General features: G+C 30.7%; 1 long non-coding RNA gene across 1 annotated transcript; it reads right to left on the bottom strand.

Moving 5' to 3' along the window:
* Positions 1–1,178: 1,178 nt before the first annotated feature.
* On the bottom strand, positions 1,179–4,151 carry LOC123654853. Its single transcript, XR_006743282.1, has 2 exons — positions 4,059–4,151; positions 1,179–1,347 (listed from the first exon to the last, which is right to left on the bottom strand). It is a non-coding gene; the product is annotated as an uncharacterized LOC123654853 (long non-coding RNA).
* Positions 4,152–8,332: the final 4,181 nt, after the last annotated feature.

The following is an 8,332-nucleotide window of genomic DNA, read 5'->3' on the forward strand; positions in this document are numbered from 1 at the left end:
TTGACTACTCAGATTAAGTTGTAAATTAAAACTTGGAACTTATAAGTAGCACATTTTAATGTGATTCTACCAAAGTTCTTTTTGTTTGTTTTCAAGTGAAAGTAAATAATTTTAAGTCGAAAATTAATACGCAAAACAGAAAGATCAAAACAGTGTAAAGGCGATATTTTAATTATTGTCAATTATTATCGTTTTAATGTCATATTCTTGTGTTATATGTCACAAAAGAAAATTAAATATGTGAAGTTTATAGAGGTAGGCACGTAAAAGAACGTAAAAAATAATTATTGAAAAACGTTCATATTATTATTATTATTATTGATATATAATTGTTATATATAAATAATTATTATAGGAACCACAACGAATGCTACATTTATATTCAAACTATTTTTTGTTTCAACGTAATGATTTTTTCATCGTCTTGAGTAACGTATTACGTATTTAAGTCTAAAATAAGTAGAATAATATTAAAAAAAAAAACAATTTTATAGTAGAATAGTCTTTATCTATCTGAAGAATATATAACTAATGCAAATAATGTTAAATGCTGTTTAGTCAGCCTTACCTTAGTACTTTTGGGTCCAGAGACTCTTAAAATGTCAATAGATATTATAGCTCGTTAAAGATTTAATAAGCTAAGTTGGTACAAAAGCTAGAGGTGTCGCCTGCTACTAGTTTATAGCAATTCTGAGAAACAGCAGAAACTTTTTTTCTTTTATAAATATTAATTTAGACTAAGAAAAACTGGTTAACGTTGCAATTTGTCTATGACTGTGTTGTACAATATTTCTTTCTTTTATTTTAATTATAATTTTATTTGTAATTATTAGTAAAGGAAAAGAAAATATATTTACCTCATTACACAAGATTTATTACCTCGTTAAACATGTAAAATATACTCGCAAATTAATAAATAAATAAAGTAAAATGAATGAAATCATAAGCTCACTGAATAATAGAAAAATCATCTGAAACTCGAAAAAAAAAAAAAAAACGATAAATTACTTTTGAATTTAACTTCAACGTCGAATAACTTTGAAAGGAGTGATTTTAATTAAAAATGTTTAGCAACTTTTTTTAGTAGAGTATTAAATTTCTTTTGAAAATAAGTATATTGAACCATAAAAATATTGATATTTACAGTAGATACAAAAATCCGAAATTGAAACACAAAATTGAAAAAAATGAATCAATGTTTAATTGTAAAGCTTTTTTGTTGCTCGGAAGGGTATCTATCCTTCAACGTGCTGGACCGCTACGACGAGAGGAGGCGGCGGCCGCGGCTGCTAGCGAAGCCACGCGCACCAACTTGCTGCGGGAGGCGCCACATGCCTTCTGAATCAGCTGTTAGATTAGAAGGACTTATTCTGCTATACTCTGAATGAATGCACAAGGGCTGCTTTATTTCTTATAGGTTATGGTTGGCAACTTTTTTGTTAAAATATTTTGGTATGTACTATCACATTAGATAATGAACCATACTACATGGTAATGAATAAATAACTAAATGAATAAATTATATAGTACTCAACGTAGTAGATTAAAGGTAAGAAACTTTTATAAACGAAGCTATATTTAAATACGAGTACACGTAAAAGAATAATATAAAAATGTCTTTTAAAACTTGTACTACCAAAATATAACCCCATTACATAATTTATATAATGTAAAGGCTTGTCGCAAGACTGATGTACTTCTATATACTTAGTTTGAAAATTTGATTAATTGGAGGTAAACGAAAAAAAAACCGACTTCAGTTATATTGAGAAGTAAGACAACGTAGGTAGATGAAAAATTAGTCAAGTAAATACGCATTATAAAATATTACTCCAAAAGTTGTAATCAGATCTCAATGAAATTTAAATGTGATCACATGATAAATATCGGCTTTCGATTAAATTAATAATTATCAAAATCGGTACACCCAGTAAAAAGTTATGCGGATTTTTGAGTTTCCCTCGATTTCTCTGGGATCCCATCATCAGTTCCTGGTTTCCTTATCATAGTACCAAACCAGGGATATCTCCTTTCCAACAAAAAAATAATAATATCGAAATCGGTTCATAAACGACGGAGTTATTTCCGAACATACATTTAAAATATATATATATATATATATATATGTATATATATATATGTATATATATACGAGTATATATACGGTCGAATTGAGTAACCTCCTCCTTTTTTGAAGTCGGTTATAAATTAAATTCAATCAGATCAATAATATTACTTACTTATTTTAATAATTACTTACTTTACTTGTTTATCTATATAGGTAAATCTCACATAAGTATATATACAAGATTAGTATAATAAATACAAGATTGTGGTCTGTAAACAGGGTTGTATGTCCCTTAAATTATTTGGACTAAAAAACCTAATTTTACCTATAATACTAGGATTGTATTAAGTATTAATATTAATATCCATTTAATTTTTATAAAAATAAAACAATTCAACAAAAATTACCACTGGTTAACATTTAAAAGGTTAATATTAAACCTAGAACTGATAAAACGATTAAATGTTTCACAAGGGCTTCCAAGGTCAACCAGTCTAAGGCATTTAACAATAACTGCATTTATTATCAAGTAACGTGCAAATAATTCCTGATTCATAAGCGACATTACATACCTTTAATCGCAAAAAAAAACCCATATATATATCAGATCGCTTAAGCAAGGCCAGCTAACGTTACTTATTGCATGGATTGATGGTATGACTGCTTACGAGTACGTCTATTTATGATTGTGTTTGCTCGCAAACGAAAAAAAAGACTTCAATTACATCGACAAGTAATACAACGTAAGTAGACAAATAAAAAAAAAATAAGAAACGCACTAGTCGTCACTACGATTTTCGGGGGTTCCCCTCGATTTCTCTGGGATTCCATCATCAGATCCTGGTTTCTTTATCAAGGGACACTTGGGATATCTCCTTTCCAACAAAAAGAGATTTATCAAAATCGGTTCATAAATGCCGAAGTTATCCCCGAGCATACGTTAAAAAAATATATATATACATATACGAGTACGGCCATGTATATATATATATATATATATATATATATATATACGGTCGAATTGAGTAACCTCCTCCTCTTTTGAAGTCGCTTAAAAATAGTATTCGATTGCAGCTTTTCGAAATACAATTAAACTTACCTACTTTTAAATTACGTTTTTAACCGACTTCCAAAAAAGAAGGAGGTTCTCAATTCGACTGTATTTTTTTTTATGTATGTTACATCAGAACTTTTGACCGTGTGGACCGATTTCGACAAATTTTGTTTTAATCGAAAGGTGGTGTGTGTCAATTGGTCCCATTTAAATTTATTTGAGACTTGACGCTTTTTCCGTCGACCTACGTTGTATTATACCGCATAACTTTTTACTGGATGTACCGATTTTGATAATTATTTTTTTGTTGGAAAGGAGATATCCCTAGTTTAGTACCATGATAAGGAAACCAGGATCTGATGATGGAATCCCAGAGAAATCGAGGGAAACTCTCGAAAATTCGCAATAACTTTTTACTGGGTGTACCGATTTTGATAATTTTTGATTTAATCAAAAGTTGATGTTTATCATGTGGTTACATATAAATTTTATCGAGATCTGATAACTACTTTTTGAGTAATCTTTGATAACGCGTAGTTACTTGAGTATTTTTTCGTCGATCTACGTTGTATTACTCGTCGATGTAATTGAAGTCAGTTTTTTTCGTTTGCGAGCAAACACAATTATTACTTCTGCGAACCTATTTAATGTAGAAACGAAGCAACTTAGTTTTCCTTAATCTGTACTACTCATAATTATCTATTACTTTTAATGCTACAAATAAAATAATATTTTGCGCTTAAAATACAGTAAACATTCCAGCCAAATATGTAAGAAAACTAATACCTTAAAACTACTTTATATTCAACTTTCGATACTACGCACTATTTATTATTATTTCATCAGAACTATGTGACATTGAGCAATGAATTTTAACTGACTTGTAGAATGTTTAAATTCTATATTGACGATAATATATATTCATAAGATACCCACCTTGAACACATCTAAAACAATAATTTAGGAGACTAAAGTGTGAGAGCACTACATTAATTTTCATATATATTTATGTCAAAAACGAATGACGCCAAGACTATTAGTATCAGTGGAATGGTAGAGTAGTAATTTGTAATCAGATTTTTAAACGTTAGAAAAAAATAGACTTGGGTTCTATAGAATAGGGAAAGATCCAAAAATCTCACAAGTTTTGTAACTGTTTAAATAAAAAAAATAATAAATATATACATAGTATATATATTTTTATACAACTGGGTCGGCAAACAAGCGTACGGCTCAACTGACGGTAAGCGATTGCCGTAGCTTATACACGCCTTTAACCCCAAAAACATCAGAAACGCGTTGGCGACCCATACCCTAATCTTTATATCCTATCTAAATATAATCTTATTACCCTTATCATTGTTTTCTCCTTTCTGTGTATTTATTTGAACCGACTTAAAAAAAGGAGGAGGATCTCAATTCAACTGTATTTATTTATTTTGGTCTTAAGTCATTACTTTTTACTGGGTGAATCGATTTTAATCGAAAGCTGGTGCGTGCGGTTCCATTTAAATTCAATCTCGAGATCTGACGAGTAAGTACCCTTTGAGTTACTTTTAATAATGCGAATTTCATTGACTTTTTACTACCCACGTTATATAATTTGTCGATATAACGTCGGTATTTTTTGTTCGCGAGTAAACTTAATTATAATATATATCTTTAAATTTCACATAAAACATACTGTTTAAGTTAAATATAAACAATATAATATACATGTCTGTAAGATAAATCTTTAATTATCACATAAAACATAAGGCACTAACCAGAAACAAAAATTTCATGAATGAGGAAGAGTAGAACAAAAACATATATGAGTTTTACAAAGAGTCGAGGATACTATATAATATAAACAAAGCGAACTTTCATATGAAAATTGAAAATAAATGTTACAATATGGATGTTTAAAAAGATATAACTAAATTGTACGATATTATATATAGCTAATTTAATGTAGAGCCGTTGAAGTCGGAATGCTTACTCTGCTAAGAAGAAAACAACAATTATTCAAAGAGTAAATCTAAAATTTCAAGAACTCCATTTTCTGTGTTAAAAGTCCGCGTGTCCTAATTATTATCATTTGTATAAATTATACCGAATAGTAGTATGCTTTGGTTATTAATATTTTATACCGCCTTAAAGACAATTGAAGTTAGTTACTGGCAACTGTTTATGGAATTTCATTATTTATACGAACCTTGCCCTATAAAAAGGGGTCATCGACTTTGCGACTCGAAAACTAGAAGATACAAGTTTTTTTATTATTTTCTTTACTAACGCAACACAAAAAATACTTTCACAATATATCTCTTCTTTGAAGAATGTGTACACTATTATAATCCTACAGTAACTTATAGAGTATATGTATGATTTTATTTTTGTGTTACCCACAATTAGGAATTCTAAACATTATTGAATATCATATCAAAAATTCTTGATATGATGATTTTTACTTTCGGTTTAAGCGAACCGTGGCACGTGGTGGCCGTCAAGAATTTCGCTCTAGCGGGTACATCGTTCCATAGCTTAATTGGCTAGAGCGCCGACACGGTCAGTCGGAGACGCGGGTTCGAATCCCGCTGGAGCGGTCAATTTTTGATATGATATTCAATAATGTTTATAGAGTATAATTTGGTATTAACAGAATGTAAGTAAAATATAATAATAGAGCGGTTACTATATTAGTATTTAGTTGGCGAATATTTTTAATACACTACAAATACTGTACACGATCATAATTTCAGTCGGTAATGACGTGATGATGAATGATTTAAAGGTTAAAAATATTTACCATATTAAATTTGGTTGATGAAAACACTATTTTTATAAAGATTAAATAATAAGGTATGAATACTACAGTTTCGACTTTTGCAATCAATCATAGAATATACGAAACTTCGGTCTTAAAACAATGAAAAATAAAAATTTTGGTACCTATATAAAACAAGTGTGAACGTACTATAAATTACCGATTTTTTGAAGAAAGTTTATCGATCTAGTGTAATTCGTACTTATTTTTCGCTATGACTATTTATTTAAACACATCAGGACGAGGTAAAACTTTTACAAATTGTTAATAGACAAAAGATCGGGATATGATCACTCACACTCTAAAATACGTAGTTAATATTAATACGGCGTAGAATCTAGTCACAATACTTTATGATTTTTATAAATATTTATCTCGTTATACCAACACTAATTAAAAGTGGATTTATATCTATAATAATATATATAAAAGCGAAAGGTCACTCACTCATCACGAAATCTCCGAAACTATAACACCTACAAACTTGAAATTTGGCAAGTAGGCTCCTTATAAGACGTAGACATCCGCTAAGAACGGATTTTACGAAACTCGACTCCTAAGGGGGTAAAACAGGGGTTGCAAGTTTGTGTGAAAGTCCCATGTTTTTGAAGTAAGAGACTTGAAATTTAAAATGTATGCCTCATAGATGATGAGAAGGTGTCCAAATAATGTATCTTTAGAAATCAACTCCCTTTTGGGATTAAAACGGGTGATGGTAGGTTTACTCACTCATCACGAAATCTCCGAAATTATAACACCTACAAACTTGAAATTTGGTAAAAAGGCTCCTTATAGGGCATAGATATTCACTATGAACGGATTTTACCAAATTCGACCCCTAAGGGGTAAAACGGGGGTTGGAAGTTTGTATGAAACTCCTATGTTTTTGAAGTAAGAGACTTGAAATTCAAAATGTATTCTCTATAGATGGTGAGAAGGTGTCCAAATAATGTATCTTTAGAAATCAACTCCCTTTTGGGGTTAAAACGGGGGATGGTAAGTTGACTCACTCATCATGAAGTCTCCAAAACTATAACAGTTACAAACTTGAAACTTGGCAGATAGATTTCTTATAGAGCGTAGACATCTACTAAGAACAGATTTTACGAAACTTGACCCCTAAGGGGGTAAAACGGGGGTTGGAAGTTTATATGAAAGTCCTATGTTTTTTAAGTAAGAGACTTGAAATTTAAAATTTATGCAGATGGTGAGGAGGTGTCCAAATAATGCATCGTAATCTATATATATAAAAGAGAAAGGTCACTGACTCACTCTTCACGAGAACTCAAAAACTGCTGGAGGGTCCATCCATCCAGGATGGATAAAGATGAAGTTTGGCAGAGAGGTAGATTATAGTTAGTAGACGTCCGCTAAGAATGAATTTTTGCGATATTCCACCGCAAAGGGGGTTTAATTGGGGTTGATAGTTTTTATGAAACATATACAGCAGCTATAAGTTCGTCGATAGGTTATTTATACTGCAGCCTGAAAATAAAACTAAGAATGTGGTGTATAGAGAGGTTTTATAAAAACAACTATTAAATTATACTAAATTTTGCCTTTTAAAAAATTACTCAGCGTAATAAGCATTTCAAGTGACTGAAATTAAAAAAATGCGTTAAACATCTTAATAGTAATGCATATCTTCATAACCACGCGGATGTAGTCGCGGGCAACAGTTAGTGTATTATAAAACAATGCCCCCAAAAGTGTATGTGATCGATTTCCTCAAAATCTACCGAACGGATTTTCATGCGGTTCAAGAGGAAGGTTTACGGAACGGCTAAGACGATTTTGATGAGAGTTTCACTGGAAGTTTGCCAGCAAAACTTTGTGACACACTGATTTCAATGCAGGCGAAGCCGCGGGCACAGCTAGTATATAATAAAACCATCAAGTTTTTCTCTTTAGCATGACAATATCTTGTCAACGTCAATAGTAAGAAAAAGCCTCGAAATGCGCGTCACCTTTTTAGGTAGGACACATATTCTGACCTCAATTTAATTACACGAAAAATAATATAATAGTACCTATAATAGATAACTTTAGCTCCTTTACATTAAACACCCTTACGTTGATACGTACTAATATGAAATATGATATAAAAATATTTTAATTTCTATAACTCAAAATGGAAACCTTATTTATTTCATCGATTTTATTTTTATAATATTTATATATACATTTTAATTTAAGAGAGTTTTTTGTAAGCTCAGTGTCACTTTATATTCGTATCTAGGGTTCCATACATTAAAAGAAAAAATACGGAACCCTTATAGGATCACTTCGTTGCCGTCTGTCTGTCAAGAACCTGGCGAAATTCAAGTCAAATACTCAAGTCTACTGTCTCTTGAAGCTGAGAAAAAAAAACCAAACTTCTAAGGGCAAGGCAATCAAAAGA

This window comes from Melitaea cinxia, chromosome 7 (assembly GCF_905220565.1).
Source record: "Melitaea cinxia chromosome 7, ilMelCinx1.1, whole genome shotgun sequence".
In the NCBI taxonomy this organism is placed as follows: domain Eukaryota; kingdom Metazoa; phylum Arthropoda; class Insecta; order Lepidoptera; family Nymphalidae; genus Melitaea; species Melitaea cinxia.